The sequence below is a fragment of the Lonchura striata genome, chromosome 33 (assembly GCF_046129695.1).
Source record: "Lonchura striata isolate bLonStr1 chromosome 33, bLonStr1.mat, whole genome shotgun sequence".
NCBI lineage: Eukaryota > Metazoa > Chordata > Aves > Passeriformes > Estrildidae > Lonchura > Lonchura striata.
Genome location: NC_134635.1, coordinates 4,313,034 through 4,327,571, shown reverse-complemented (window position 1 = coordinate 4,327,571; position 14,538 = coordinate 4,313,034).

Below are 14,538 nucleotides of genomic sequence, written 5' to 3'. Positions count from 1 at the left end.
CCCCTGGGCACATCCTTTTTCCATTTTCCCTGGGAAAGAAAACTCAGCAGTCCAGGTTCCTGATGTCAGTTTGTAGGGCTCCCTTGGGTCTATCAGGGCAGCACAAGTTTGAGGTGGGGACAACTTTGGTGTGGGGTCCATCCTTCGATATAAGGATTTTTTTCAGTGAGGCCCCAGCCCAGTGCCAGGGTCCCCTGGGCACATCCTTTGGCCATTTTCCCTGGGAAAGAAAACTCAGCAGTCCAGGTTCCTGATGTCAGTTTGTAGGGCTCCCTTGGGTCTATCAGGGCAGCACAAGTTTGAGGTGGGGACAATTTCGGTGTGGGGTGCATCCTTCGATATAAGGATTCTTTGCAGTCAGGGCCAGGGGCCCCTGGGCACATCCTTTTTCCATTTTCCCTGGGAAAGAAAACTCAGCAGTCCAGGTTCCTGATGTCAGTTTGTAGGGCTCCCTTGGGTCTCTCAGGGCTGCACAATTTTGAGGTGGGGACAACTTCGGTGTGGGGTCCATCCTTCGATATAAGGATTCTTTGCAGTCAGGCCCAGCCCAGCGCCGGGGGCCCCTGGGCACATCCTTTTTCCATTTTCCCTGGGAAAGAAAACTCAGCAGTCCAGGTTCCTGATGTCAGTTTGTAGGGCTCCCTTGGGTCTATCAGGGCAGCACAAGTTTGAGGTGGGGACAACTTCGGTGTGGGGTTCATCCTTCGATATAAGGATTTTTTGCAGTCAGGGCCAGGGGCCCCTGGGCACATCCTTTTTCCATTTTCCCTGGGAAAGAAAACTCAGCAGTCCAGGTTCCTGATGTCAGTTTGTACGGCTCCCTTGGGTCTATCAGGGCAGCACAATTTTGAGGTGGGGACACCTTCGGTGTGGGCTCCATCCTTCAATATAAGGATTCTTTGCAGTCAGGCCCAGCCCAGGGCCGGGGGCCCCTGGGCACATCCTTTTTCCATTTTCCCTGGGAAAGAAAACTCAGCAGTCCAGGTTCCTGATGTCAGTTTGTAGGGCTCCCTTGGGTCTATCAGGGCAGCACAAGTTTGAGGTGTGGACAACTTCGGTGTGGGGTCCATCCTTCGATATAAGAATTTTTGCAGTCAGGGCCAGGGGCCCCTGGGCACATCCTTTTTCCATTTTCCCTGGGAAAGAAAACTCAGCAGTCCAGGTTCCTGATGTCAGTTTGTAGGGCTCCCTTGGGTCTATCAGGGCAGCACAAGTTTGAGGTGGGGACAACTTCGGTGTGGGGTCCATCCTTCGATATAAGGATTCTTTGCAGTCAGGCCCAGCCCAGGGCCGGGGGCCCCTGGGCACATCCTTTTTCCATTTTCCCTGGGAAAGAAAACTCAGCAGTCCAGGTTCCTGATGTCAGTTTGTAGGGTTCCCTTGGGTCTATCAGGGCAGCACAAGTTTGAGGTGGGGACAACTTTGGTGTGGGGTCCATCCTTCGATATAAGGATTTTTTGCAGTCAAGTCCCAGCCCAGTGCCAGAGGCCCCTGGGCACATCCTTTGGCCATTTTCCCTGGGAAAGAAAACTCAGCAGTCCAGGTTCCTGATGTCAGTTTGTAGGGCTCCCTTGGGTCTATCAGGGCAGCACAAGTTTGAGGTGGGGACAATTTCGGTGTGGGGTGCATCCTTCGATATAAGGATTCTTTGCAGCCAGGGCCAGGGACCCCTGGGCACATCCTTTTTCCATTTTCCCTGGGAAAGAAAACTCAGCAGTCCAGGTTCCTGATGTCAGTTTGTAGGGCTCCCTTGGGTCTCTCAGGGCATCACAATTTTGAGGTGGGGACAACTTCGGTGTGGGGTCCATCCTTCGATATAAGGATTCTTTGCAGTCAGGCCCAGCCCAGGGCCGGGGGCCCCTGGGCACATCCTTTTTCCATTTTCCCTGGGAAAGAAAACTCAGCAGTCCAGGTTCCTGATGTCAGTTTGTAGGGCTCCCTTGGGTCTATCAGGGCAGCACAAGTTTGAGGTGGGGACAACTTTGGTGTGGGGTCCATCCTTCGATATAAGGATTCTTTGCAGTCAGGGCCAGGGGCCCCTGGGCACATCCTTTTTCCATTTTCCCTGGGAAAGAAAACTCAGCAGTCCAGGTTCCTGATGTCAGTTTGTAGGGCTCCCTTGGGTCTATCAGGGCAGCACAAGTTTGAGGTGGGGACAACTTCGGTGTGGGGTCCATCCTTCGATATAAGGATTCTTTGCAGTCAGGCCCAGCCCAGGGCCGGGGGCCCCTGGGCACATCCTTTTTCCATTTTCCCTGGGAAAGAAAACTCAGCAGTCCAGGTTCCTGATGTCAGTTTGTAGGGTTCCCTTGGGTCTATCAGGGCAGCACAAGTTTGAGGTGGGGACAACTTTGGTGTTGGGTCCATCCTTCGATATAAGGATTCTTTGCAGTGAGGTCCCAGCCCAGGGCCAGGGGCCCCCGGGCACATCCTTTGGCAGTTTTCCCTGGGAAAGAAAACTCAGCAGTCCAGGTTCCTGATGTCAGTTTGTAGGGCTCCCTTGGGTCTATCAGGGCAGCACAAGTTTGAGGTGGGGACAACTTCGGTGTGGGGTCCATCCTTCGATATAAGGATTTTTTGCAGTCAGGGCCAGGGGCCCCTGGGCACATCCTTTTTCCATTTTCCCTGGGAAAGAAAACTCAGCAGTCCAGGTTCCTGATGTCAGTTTGTAGGGCTCCCTTGGGTCTATCAGGGCAGCACAAGTTTGAGGTGGGGACAACTTCGGTGTGGGGTCCATCCTTCGATATAAGGATTCTTTGCTGTCAGGGCCAGGGGCCCCTGGGCACATCCTTTTTCCATTTTCCCTGGGAAAGAAAACTCAGCAGTCCAGGTTCCTGATGTCAGTTTGTAGGGCTCCCTTGGGTCTATCAGGGCAGCACAAGTTTGAGGTGGGGACAACTTCGGTGTGGGGTCCATCCTTCGATATAAGGATTCTTTGCAGTCAGGCCCAGCCCAGGGCCGGGGGCCCCTGGGCACATCCTTTTTCCATTTTCCCTGGGAAAGAAAACTCAGCAGTCCATGTTCCTGATGTCAGTTTGTAGGGCTCCCTTTGGTCTATCAGGGCAGCACAAGTTTGAGGTGGGGACAACTTCGGTGTGGGGTCCATCCTTCGATATAAGGATTCTTTGCAGTCAGGGCCAGGGGCCCCTGGGCACATCCTTTTTCCATTTTCCCTGGGAAAGAAAACTCAGCAGTCCAGGTTCCTGATGTCAGTTTGTAGGGCTCCCTTGGGTCTATCAGGGCAGCACAAGTTTGAGGTGGGGACAACTTTGGTGTGGGGTCCATCCTTCGATATAAGGATTTTTTGCAGTCAGGGCCCAGCCCAGTGCCAGAGGCCCCTGGGCACATCCTTTGGCCATTTTCCCTGGGAAAGAAAACTCAGCAGTCCAGGTTCCTGATGTCAGTTTGTAGGGCTCCCTTGGGTCTATCAGGGCAGCACAAGTTTGAGGTGGGGACAATTTCGGTGTGGGGTGCATCCTTCGATATAAGGATTCTTTGCAGCCAGGGCCAGGGACCCCTGGGCACATCCTTTTTCCATTTTCCCTGGGAAAGAAAACTCAGCAGTCCAGGTTCCTGATGTCAGTTTGTAGGGCTCCCTTGGGTCTCTCAGGGCATCACAATTTTGAGGTGGGGACAACTTCGGTGTGGGGTCCATCCTTCGATATAAGGATTCTTTGCAGTCAGGGCCAGGGGCCCCTGGGCACATCCTTTTTCCATTTTCCCTGGGAAAGAAAACTCAGCAGTCCAGGTTCCTGATGTCAGTTTGTAGGGCTCCCTTGGGTCTATCAGGGCAGCACAAGTTTGAGGTGGGGACAACTTCGGTGTGGGGTCCATCCTTCGATATAAGGATTCTTTGCAGTGAGGTCGCAGCCCAGGGCCAGGGGCCCCTGGGCACATCCTTTTTCCATTTTCCCTGGGAAAGAAAACTCAGCAGTCCAGGTTCCTGATGTCAGTTTGTAGGGCTCCCTTGGGTCTATCAGGGCAGCACAAGTTTGAGGTGGGGTCAACTTCGGTGTGGGGTCCATCCTTCGATATAAGGATTCTTTGCAGTCAGGGCCAGGGGCCCCTGGGCACATCCTTTTTCCATTTTCCCTGGGAAAGAAAACTCAGCAGTCCAGGTTCCTGATGTCAGTTTGTAGGGCTCCCTTGGGTCTATCAGGGCAGCACAAGTCTGAGGTGGGGACAACTTCGGTGTGGGGTCCATCCTTCGATATAAGGATTCTTTGCAGTCAGGGCCAGCCCAGGGCCGGGGGCCCCTGGGCACATCCTTTTTCCATTTTCCCTGGGAAAGAAAACTCAGCAGTCCAGGTTCCTGATGTCAGTTTGTAGGGTTCCCTTGGGTCTATCAGGGCAGCACAAGTTTGAGGTGTGGACAACTTCGGTGTGGGGTCCATCCTTCGATATAAGGATTTTTTGCAGTCAGGGCCAGGCGCCCCTGGGCACACCCTTTTTCCATTTTCCCTGGGAAAGAAAACTCAGCAGTCCAGGTTCCTGATGTCAGTTTGTAGGGCTCCCTTGGGTCTATCAGGGCAGCACAAGTTTGAGGTGGGGACAACTTTGGTGTGGGGTCCATCCTTCGATATAAGGATTTTTTGCAGTCAGGGCCCAGCCCAGTGCCAGGGGCCCCTGGGCACATCCTTTGGCCATTTTCCCTGGGAAAGAAAACTCAGCAGTCCAGGTTCCTGATGTCAGTTTGTAGGGCTCCCTTGGGTCTATCAGGGCAGCACAAGTTTGAGGTGGGGACAACTTCGGTGTGGGGTCCATCCTTCGATATAAGGATTCTTTGCACTGAGGTCCCAGCCCAGGGCCGGGGACCCCTGGGCACATCCTTTTTCCATTTTCCCTGGGAAAGAAAACTCAGCAGTCCAGGTTCCTGATGTCAGTTTGTAGGGCTCCCTTGGGTCTATCAGGGCAGCACAAGTTTGAGGTGGGGACAACTTCGGTGTGGGGTTCATCCTTCGATATAAGGATTTTTTGCAGTCAGGGCCAGGGGCCCCTGGGCACAACCTTTTTCCATTTTCCCTAGGAAAGAAAACTCAGCTGTCCAGGTTCCTGATGTCAGTTTGTAGGGCTCCCTTGGGTCTATCAGTGCAGCACAAGTTTGAGGTGGGGACAACTTTGGTGTTGGGTCCATCCTTCGATATAAGGATTCTTTGCAGCGAGGTCCCAGCCCAGGGCCAGGGGCCCCCGGGCACATCCTTTGGCAGTTTTCCCTGGGAAAGAAAACTCAGCAGTCCAGGTTCCTGATGTCAGTTTGTAGGGCTCCCTTGGGTCTATCAGGGCAGCACAAGTTTGAGGTGTGGACAACTTCGGTGTGGGGTCCATCCTTCGATATAAGGATTTTTTGCAGTCAGGGCCAGGGGCCCCTGGGCACATCCTTTTTCCATTTTCCCTGGGAAAGAAAACTCAGCAGTCCAGGTTCCTGATGTCAGTTTGTAGGGCTCCCTTGGGTCTATCAGGGCAGCACAAGTTTGAGGTGGGGACAACTTCGGTGTGGGGTCCATCCTTCTATATAAGGATTCTTTGCAGTCAGGGCCAGGGGCCCCTGGGCACATCCTTTTTCCATTTTCCCTGGGAAAGAAAACTCAGCAGTCCAGGTTCCTGATGTCAGTTTGTAGGGCTCCCTTGGGTCTATCAGGGCAGCACAAGTTTGAGGTGGGGACAACTTCGGTGTGGGGTCCATCCTTCGATATAAGGATTTTTTGCAGTCAGGGCCAGGGGCCCCTGGGCACATCCTTTTTCCATTTTCCCTGGGAAAGAAAACTCAGCAGTCCAGGTTCCTGATGTCAGTTTGTAGGGTTCCCTTGGGTCTATCAGGGCAGCACAAGTTTGAGGTGTGGACAACTTCGGTGTGGGGTCCATCCTTCGATATAAGGATTTTTTGCAGTCAGGGCCAGGAGCCCCTGGGCACATCCTTTTTCCATTTTCCCTGGGAAAGAAAACTCAGCAGTCCAGGTTCCTGATGTCAGTTTGTAGGGCTCCCTTGGGTCTATCAGTGCAGCACAAGTTTGAGGTGGGGACAACTTTGGTGTGGGGTCCATCCTTCGATATAAGGATTCTTTGCAGTGAGGTCCCAGCCCAGGGCCAGGGGCCCCCGGGCACATCCTTTTTCCATTTTCCCTGGGAAAGAAAACTCAGCAGTCCAGGTTCCTGATATCAGTTTGTAGGGCTCCCTTGGGTCTATCAGAGCAGCACAAGTTTGAGGTGGGGACAACTTCGGTGTGGGGTCCATCCTTCGATATAAGGATTCTTTGCAGTCAGGGCCAGGGGCCCCTGGGCACATCCTTTTTCCATTTTCCCTGGGAAAGAAAACTCAGCAGTCCAGGTTCCTGATGTCAGTTTGTAGGGCTCCCTTGGGTCTATCAGGGCAGCACAAGTTTGAGGTGGGGACAACTTCGGAGTGGGGTCCATCCTTCGATATAAGGATTCTTTGCAGTGAGGTCCCAGCCCACGGCCAGGGGCCCCTGGGCACATCCTTTTTCCATTTTCCCTGGGAAAGAAAACTCAGCAGTCCAGGTTCCTGATGTCAGTTTGTAGGGCTCCCTTGGGTCTATCAGGGCAGCACAAGTTTGAGGTGGGGACAACTTCGGTGTGGGGTGCATCCTTCGATATAAGGATTTTTTGCAGTCAGGGCCAGTGGCCCCTTGGGCACATCCTTTTTCCATTTTCCCTGGGAAAGAAAACTCAGTAGTCCAGGTTCCTGATGTCAGTTTGTAGGGCTCCCTTGGGTCTATCAGGGCAGCACAAGTTTGAGGTGGGGACAACTTTGGTGTGGGGTCCATCCTTCGATATAAGGATTTTTTTCAGTGAGGCCCCAGCCCAGTGCCAGGGGCCCCTGGGCACATCCTTTGGCCATTTTCCCTGGGAAAGAAAACTCAGCAGTCCAGGTTCCTGATGTCAGTTTGTAGGGCTCCCTTGGGTCTATCAGGGCAGCACAAGTTTGAGGTGGGGACAATTTCGGTGTGGGGTGCATCCTTCGATATAAGGATTCTTTGCAGTCAGGGCCAGGGGCCCCTGGGCACATCCTTTTTCCATTTTCCCTGGGAAAGAAAACTCAGCAGTCCAGGTTCCTGATGTCAGTTTGTAGGGCTCCCTTGGGTCTCTCAGGGCAGCACAATTTTGAGGTGGGGACAACTTCGGTGTGGGGTCCATCCTTCGATATAAGGATTCTTTGCAGTCAGGCCCAGCCCAGCGCCGGGGGCCCCTGGGCACATCCTTTTTCCATTTTCCCTGGGAAAGAAAACTCAGCAGTCCAGGTTCCTGATGTCAGTTTGTAGGGCTCCCTTGGGTCTATCAGGGCAGCACAAGTTTGAGGTGTGGACAACTTCGGTGTGGGGTCCATCCTTCGATATAAGGATTTTTTGCAGTCAGGGCCAGGAGCCCCTGGGCACATCCTTTTTCCATTTTCCCTGGGAAAGAAAACTCAGCAGTCCAGGTTCCTGATGTCAGTTTGTAGGGCTCCCTTGGGTCTATCAGTGCAGCACAAGTTTGAGGTGGGGACAACTTTGGTGTGGGGTCCATCCTTCGATATAAGGATTCTTTGCAGTGAGGTCCCAGCCCAGGGCCAGGGGCCCCCGGGCACATCCTTTTTCCATTTTCCCTGGGAAAGAAAACTCAGCAGTCCAGGTTCCTGATATCAGTTTGTAGGGCTCCCTTGGGTCTATCAGAGCAGCACAAGTTTGAGGTGGGGACAACTTCGGTGTGGGGTCCATCCTTCGATATAAGGATTCTTTGCAGTCAGGGCCAGGGGCCCCTGGGCACATCCTTTTTCCATTTTCCCTGGGAAAGAAAACTCAGCAGTCCAGGTTCCTGATGTCAGTTTGTAGGGCTCCCTTGGGTCTATCAGGGCAGCACAAGTTTGAGGTGGGGACAACTTCGGAGTGGGGTCCATCCTTCGATATAAGGATTCTTTGCAGTGAGGTCCCAGCCCAGGGCCAGGGGCCCCTGGGCACATCCTTTTTCCATTTTCCCTGGGAAAGAAAACTCAGCAGTCCAGGTTCCTGATGTCAGTTTGTAGGGCTCCCTTGGGTCTATCAGGGCAGCACAAGTTTGAGGTGGGGACAACTTCGGTGTGGGGTGCATCCTTCGATATAAGGATTCTTTGCAGTCAGGGCCAGTGGCCCCTTGGGCACATCCTTTTTCCATTTTCCCTGGGAAAGAAAACTCAGTAGTCCAGGTTCCTGATGTCAGTTTGTAGGGCTCCCTTGGGTCTATCAGGGCAGCACAAGTTTGAGGTGGGGACAACTTTGGTGTGGGGTCCATCCTTCGATATAAGGATTTTTTTCAGTGAAGCCCCAGCCCAGTGCCAGGGGCCCCTGGGCACATCCTTTGGCCATTTTCCCTGGGAAAGAAAACTCAGCAGTCCAGGTTCCTGATGTCAGTTTGTAGGGCTCCCTTGGGTCTATCAGGGCAGGACAAGTTTGAGGTGGGGACAATTTCGGTGTGGGGTGCATCCTTCGATATAAGGATTCTTTGCAGTCAGGGCCAGGGGCCCCTGGGCACATCCTTTTTCCATTTTCCCTGGGAAAGAAAACTCAGCAGTCCAGGTTCCTGATGTCAGTTTGTAGGGCTCCCTTGGGTCTCTCAGGGCAGCACAATTTTGAGGTGGGGACAACTTCGGTGTGGGGTCCATCCTTCGATATAAGGATTCTTTGCAGTCAGGCCCAGCCCAGCGCCGGGGGCCCCTGGGCACATCCTTTTTCCATTTTCCCTGGGAAAGAAAACTCAGCAGTCCAGGTTCCTGATGTCAGTTTGTAGGGTTCCCTTGGGTCTATCAGGGCAGCACAAGTTTGAGGTGGGGACAACTTTGGTGTTGGGTCCATCCTTCGATATAAGGATTCTTTGCAGTGAGGTCCCAGCCCAGGGCCAGGGGCCCCCGGGCACATCCTTTGGCAGTTTTCCCTGGGAAAGAAAACTCAGCAGTCCAGGTTCCTGATGTCAGTTTGTAGGGCTCCCTTGGGTCTATCAGGGCAGCACAAGTTTGAGGTGGGGACAACTTCGGTGTGGGGTCCATCCTTCGATATAAGGATTTTTTGCAGTCAGGGCCAGGGGCCCCTGGGCACATCCTTTTTCCATTTTCCCTGGGAAAGAAAACTCAGCAGTCCAGGTTCCTGATGTCAGTTTGTAGGGCTCCCTTGGGTCTATCAGGGCAGCACAAGTTTGAGGTGGGGACAACTTCGGTGTGGGGTCCATCCTTCGATATAAGGATTCTTTGCTGTCAGGGCCAGGGGCCCCTGGGCACATCCTTTTTCCATTTTCCCTGGGAAAGAAAACTCAGCAGTCCAGGTTCCTGATGTCAGTTTGTAGGGCTCCCTTGGGTCTATCAGGGCAGCACAAGTTTGAGGTGGGGACAACTTCGGTGTGGGGTCCATCCTTCGATATAAGGATTCTTTGCAGTCAGGCCCAGCCCAGGGCCGGGGGCCCCTGGGCACATCCTTTTTCCATTTTCCCTGGGAAAGAAAACTCAGCAGTCCATGTTCCTGATGTCAGTTTGTAGGGCTCCCTTTGGTCTATCAGGGCAGCACAAGTTTGAGGTGGGGACAACTTCGGTGTGGGGTCCATCCTTCGATATAAGGATTCTTTGCAGTCAGGGCCAGGGGCCCCTGGGCACATCCTTTTTCCATTTTCCCTGGGAAAGAAAACTCAGCAGTCCAGGTTCCTGATGTCAGTTTGTAGGGCTCCCTTGGGTCTATCAGGGCAGCACAAGTTTGAGGTGGGGACAACTTTGGTGTGGGGTCCATCCTTCGATATAAGGATTTTTTGCAGTCAGGGCCCAGCCCAGTGCCAGAGGCCCCTGGGCACATCCTTTGGCCATTTTCCCTGGGAAAGAAAACTCAGCAGTCCAGGTTCCTGATGTCAGTTTGTAGGGCTCCCTTGGGTCTATCAGGGCAGCACAAGTTTGAGGTGGGGACAATTTCGGTGTGGGGTGCATCCTTCGATATAAGGATTCTTTGCAGCCAGGGCCAGGGACCCCTGGGCACATCCTTTTTCCATTTTCCCTGGGAAAGAAAACTCAGCAGTCCAGGTTCCTGATGTCAGTTTGTAGGGCTCCCTTGGGTCTATCAGGGCAGCACAAGTTTGAGGTGGGGACAACTTTGGTGTGGGGTCCATCCTTCGATATAAGGATTTTTTGCAGTCAGGGCCCAGCCCAGTGCCAGAGGCCCCTGGGCACATCCTTTGGCCATTTTCCCTGGGAAAGAAAACTCAGCAGTCCAGGTTCCTGATGTCAGTTTGTAGGGCTCCCTTGGGTCTATCAGGGCAGCACAAGTTTGAGGTGGGGACAACTTCGGTGTGGGGTCCATCCTTCGATATAAGGATTCTTTGCACTGAGGTCCCAGCCCAGGGCCGGGGACCCCTGGGCACATCCTTTTTCCATTTTCCCTGGGAAAGAAAACTCAGCAGTCCAGGTTCCTGATGTCAGTTTGTAGGGCTCCCTTGGGTCTATCAGGGCAGCACAAGTTTGAGGTGGGGACAACTTCGGTGTGGGGTTCATCCTTCGATATAAGGATTTTTTGCAGTCAGGGCCAGGGGCCCCTGGGCACAACCTTTTTCCATTTTCCCTAGGAAAGAAAACTCAGCTGTCCAGGTTCCTGATGTCAGTTTGTAGGGCTCCCTTGGGTCTATCAGTGCAGCACAAGTTTGAGGTGGGGACAACTTTGGTGTTGGGTCCATCCTTCGATATAAGGATTCTTTGCAGTGAGGTCCCAGCCCAGGGCCAGGGGCCCCCGGGCACATCCTTTGGCAGTTTTCCCTGGGAAAGAAAACTCAGCAGTCCAGGTTCCTGATGTCAGTTTGTAGGGCTCCCTTGGGTCTATCAGGGCAGCACAAGTTTGAGGTGTGGACAACTTCGGTGTGGGGTCCATCCTTCGATATAAGGATTTTTTGCAGTCAGGGCCAGGGGCCCCTGGGCACATCCTTTTTCCATTTTCCCTGGGAAAGAAAACTCAGCAGTCCAGGTTCCTGATGTCAGTTTGTAGGGCTCCCTTGGGTCTATCAGGGCAGCACAAGTTTGAGGTGGGGACAACTTCGGTGTGGGGTCCATCCTTCGATATAAGGATTCTTTGCAGTCAGGGCCAGGGGCCCCTGGGCACATCCTTTTTCCATTTTCCCTGGGAAAGAAAACTCAGCAGTCCAGGTTCCTGATGTCAGTTTGTAGGGCTCCCTTGGGTCTATCAGGGCAGCACAAGTTTGAGGTGGGGACAACTTCGGTGTGGGGTCCATCCTTCGATATAAGGATTTTTTGCAGTCAGGGCCAGGGGCCCCTGGGCACATCCTTTTTCCATTTTCCCTGGGAAAGAAAACTCAGCAGTCCAGGTTCCTGATGTCAGTTTGTAGGGTTCCCTTGGGTCTATCAGGGCAGCACAAGTTTGAGGTGTGGACAACTTCGGTGTGGGGTCCATCCTTCGATATAAGGATTTTTTGCAGTCAGGGCCAGGAGCCCCTGGGCACATCCTTTTTCCATTTTCCCTGGGAAAGAAAACTCAGCAGTCCAGGTTCCTGATGTCAGTTTGTAGGGCTCCCTTGGGTCTATCAGTGCAGCACAAGTTTGAGGTGGGGACAACTTTGGTGTGGGGTCCATCCTTCGATATAAGGATTCTTTGCAGTGAGGTCCCAGCCCAGGGCCAGGGGCCCCCGGGCACATCCTTTTTCCATTTTCCCTGGGAAAGAAAACTCAGCAGTCCAGGTTCCTGATATCTGTTTGTAGGGCTCCCTTGGGTCTATCAGAGCAGCACAAGTTTGAGGTGGGGACAACTTCGGTGTGGGGTCCATCCTTCGATATAAGGATTCTTTGCAGTCAGGGCCAGGGGCCCCTGGGCACATCCTTTTTCCATTTTCCCTGGGAAAGAAAACTCAGCAGTCCAGGTTCCTGATGTCAGTTTGTAGGGCTCCCTTGGGTCTATCAGGGCAGCACAAGTTTGAGGTGGGGACAACTTCGGAGTGGGGTCCATCCTTCGATATAAGGATTCTTTGCAGTGAGGTCCCAGCCCAGGGCCAGGGGCCCCTGGGCACATCCTTTTTCCATTTTCCCTGGGAAAGAAAACTCAGCAGTCCAGGTTCCTGATGTCAGTTTGTAGGGCTCCCTTGGGTCTATCAGGGCAGCACAAGTTTGAGGTGGGGACAACTTCGGTGTGGGGTGCATCCTTCGATATAAGGATTCTTTGCAGTCAGGGCCAGTGGCCCCTTGGGCACATCCTTTTTCCATTTTCCCTGGGAAAGAAAACTCAGTAGTCCAGGTTCCTGATGTCAGTTTGTAGGGCTCCCTTGGGTCTATCAGGGCAGCACAAGTTTGAGGTGGGGACAACTTTGGTGTGGGGTCCATCCTTCGATATAAGGATTTTTTTCAGTGAGGCCCCAGCCCAGTGCCAGGGGCCCCTGGGCACATCCTTTGGCCATTTTCCCTGGGAAAGAAAACTCAGCAGTCCAGGTTCCTGATGTCAGTTTGTAGGGCTCCCTTGGGTCTATCAGGGCAGCACAAGTTTGAGGTGGGGACAATTTCGGTGTGGGGTGCATCCTTCGATATAAGGATTCTTTGCAGTCAGGGCCAGGGGCCCCTGGGCACATCCTTTTTCCATTTTCCCTGGGAAAGAAAACTCAGCAGTCCAGGTTCCTGATGTCAGTTTGTAGGGCTCCCTTGGGTCTCTCAGGGCAGCACAATTTTGAGGTGGGGACAACTTCGGTGTGGGGTCCATCCTTCGATATAAGGATTCTTTGCAGTCAGGCCCAGCCCAGCGCCGGGGGCCCCTGGGCACATCCTTTTTCCATTTTCCCTGGGAAAGAAAACTCAGCAGTCCAGGTTCCTGATGTCAGTTTGTAGGGCTCCCTTGGGTCTATCAGGGCAGCACAAGTTTGAGGTGTGGACAACTTCGGTGTGGGGTCCATCCTTCGATATAAGGATTTTTTGCAGTCAGGGCCAGGAGCCCCTGGGCACATCCTTTTTCCATTTTCCCTGGGAAAGAAAACTCAGCAGTCCAGGTTCCTGATGTCAGTTTGTAGGGCTCCCTTGGGTCTATCAGTGCAGCACAAGTTTGAGGTGGGGACAACTTTGGTGTGGGGTCCATCCTTCGATATAAGGATTCTTTGCAGTGAGGTCCCAGCCCAGGGCCAGGGGCCCCCGGGCACATCCTTTTTCCATTTTCCCTGGGAAAGAAAACTCAGCAGTCCAGGTTCCTGATATCAGTTTGTAGGGCTCCCTTGGGTCTATCAGAGCAGCACAAGTTTGAGGTGGGGACAACTTCGGTGTGGGGTCCATCCTTCGATATAAGGATTCTTTGCAGTCAGGGCCAGGGGCCCCTGGGCACATCCTTTTTCCATTTTCCCTGGGAAAGAAAACTCAGCAGTCCAGGTTCCTGATGTCAGTTTGTAGGGCTCCCTTGGGTCTATCAGGGCAGCACAAGTTTGAGGTGGGGACAACTTCGGAGTGGGGTCCATCCTTCGATATAAGGATTCTTTGCAGTGAGGTCCCAGCCCAGGGCCAGGGGCCCCTGGGCACATCCTTTTTCCATTTTCCCTGGGAAAGAAAACTCAGCAGTCCAGGTTCCTGATGTCAGTTTGTAGGGCTCCCTTGGGTCTATCAGGGCAGCACAAGTTTGAGGTGGGGACAACTTCGGTGTGGGGTGCATCCTTCGATATAAGGATTCTTTGCAGTCAGGGCCAGTGGCCCCTTGGGCACATCCTTTTTCCATTTTCCCTGGGAAAGAAAACTCAGTAGTCCAGGTTCCTGATGTCAGTTTGTAGGGCTCCCTTGGGTCTATCAGGGCAGCACAAGTTTGAGGTGGGGACAACTTTGGTGTGGGGTCCATCCTTCGATATAAGGATTTTTTTCAGTGAGGCCCCAGCCCAGTGCCAGGGGCCCCTGGGCACATCCTTTGGCCATTTTCCCTGGGAAAGAAAACTCAGCAGTCCAGGTTCCTGATGTCAGTTTGTAGGGCTCCCTTGGGTCTATCAGGGCAGCACAAGTTTGAGGTGGGGACAATTTCGGTGTGGGGTGCATCCTTCGATATAAGGATTCTTTGCAGTCAGGGCCAGGGGCCCCTGGGCACATCCTTTTTCCATTTTCCCTGGGAAAGAAAACTCAGCAGTCCAGGTTCCTGATGTCAGTTTGTAGGGCTCCCTTGGGTCTATCAGGGCAGCACAAGTTTGAGGTGGGGACAACTTCGGTGTGGGGTTCATCCTTCGATATAAGGATTTTTTGCAGTCAGGGCCAGGGGCCCCTGGGCACAACCTTTTTCCATTTTCCCTAGGAAAGAAAACTCAGCTGTCCAGGTTCCTGATGTCAGTTTGTAGGGCTCCCTTGGGTCTATCAGTGCAGCACAAGTTTGAGGTGGGGACAACTTTGGTGTTGGGTCCATCCTTCGATATAAGGATTCTTTGCAGTGAGGTCCCAGCCCAGGGCCAGGGGCCCCCGGGCACATCCTTTGGCAGTTTTCCCTGGGAAAGAAAACTCAGCAGTCCAGGTTCCTGATGTCAGTTTGTAGGGCTCCCTTGGGTCTATCAGGGCAGCACAAGTTTGAGGTGTGGACAACTTCGGTGTGGGGTCCA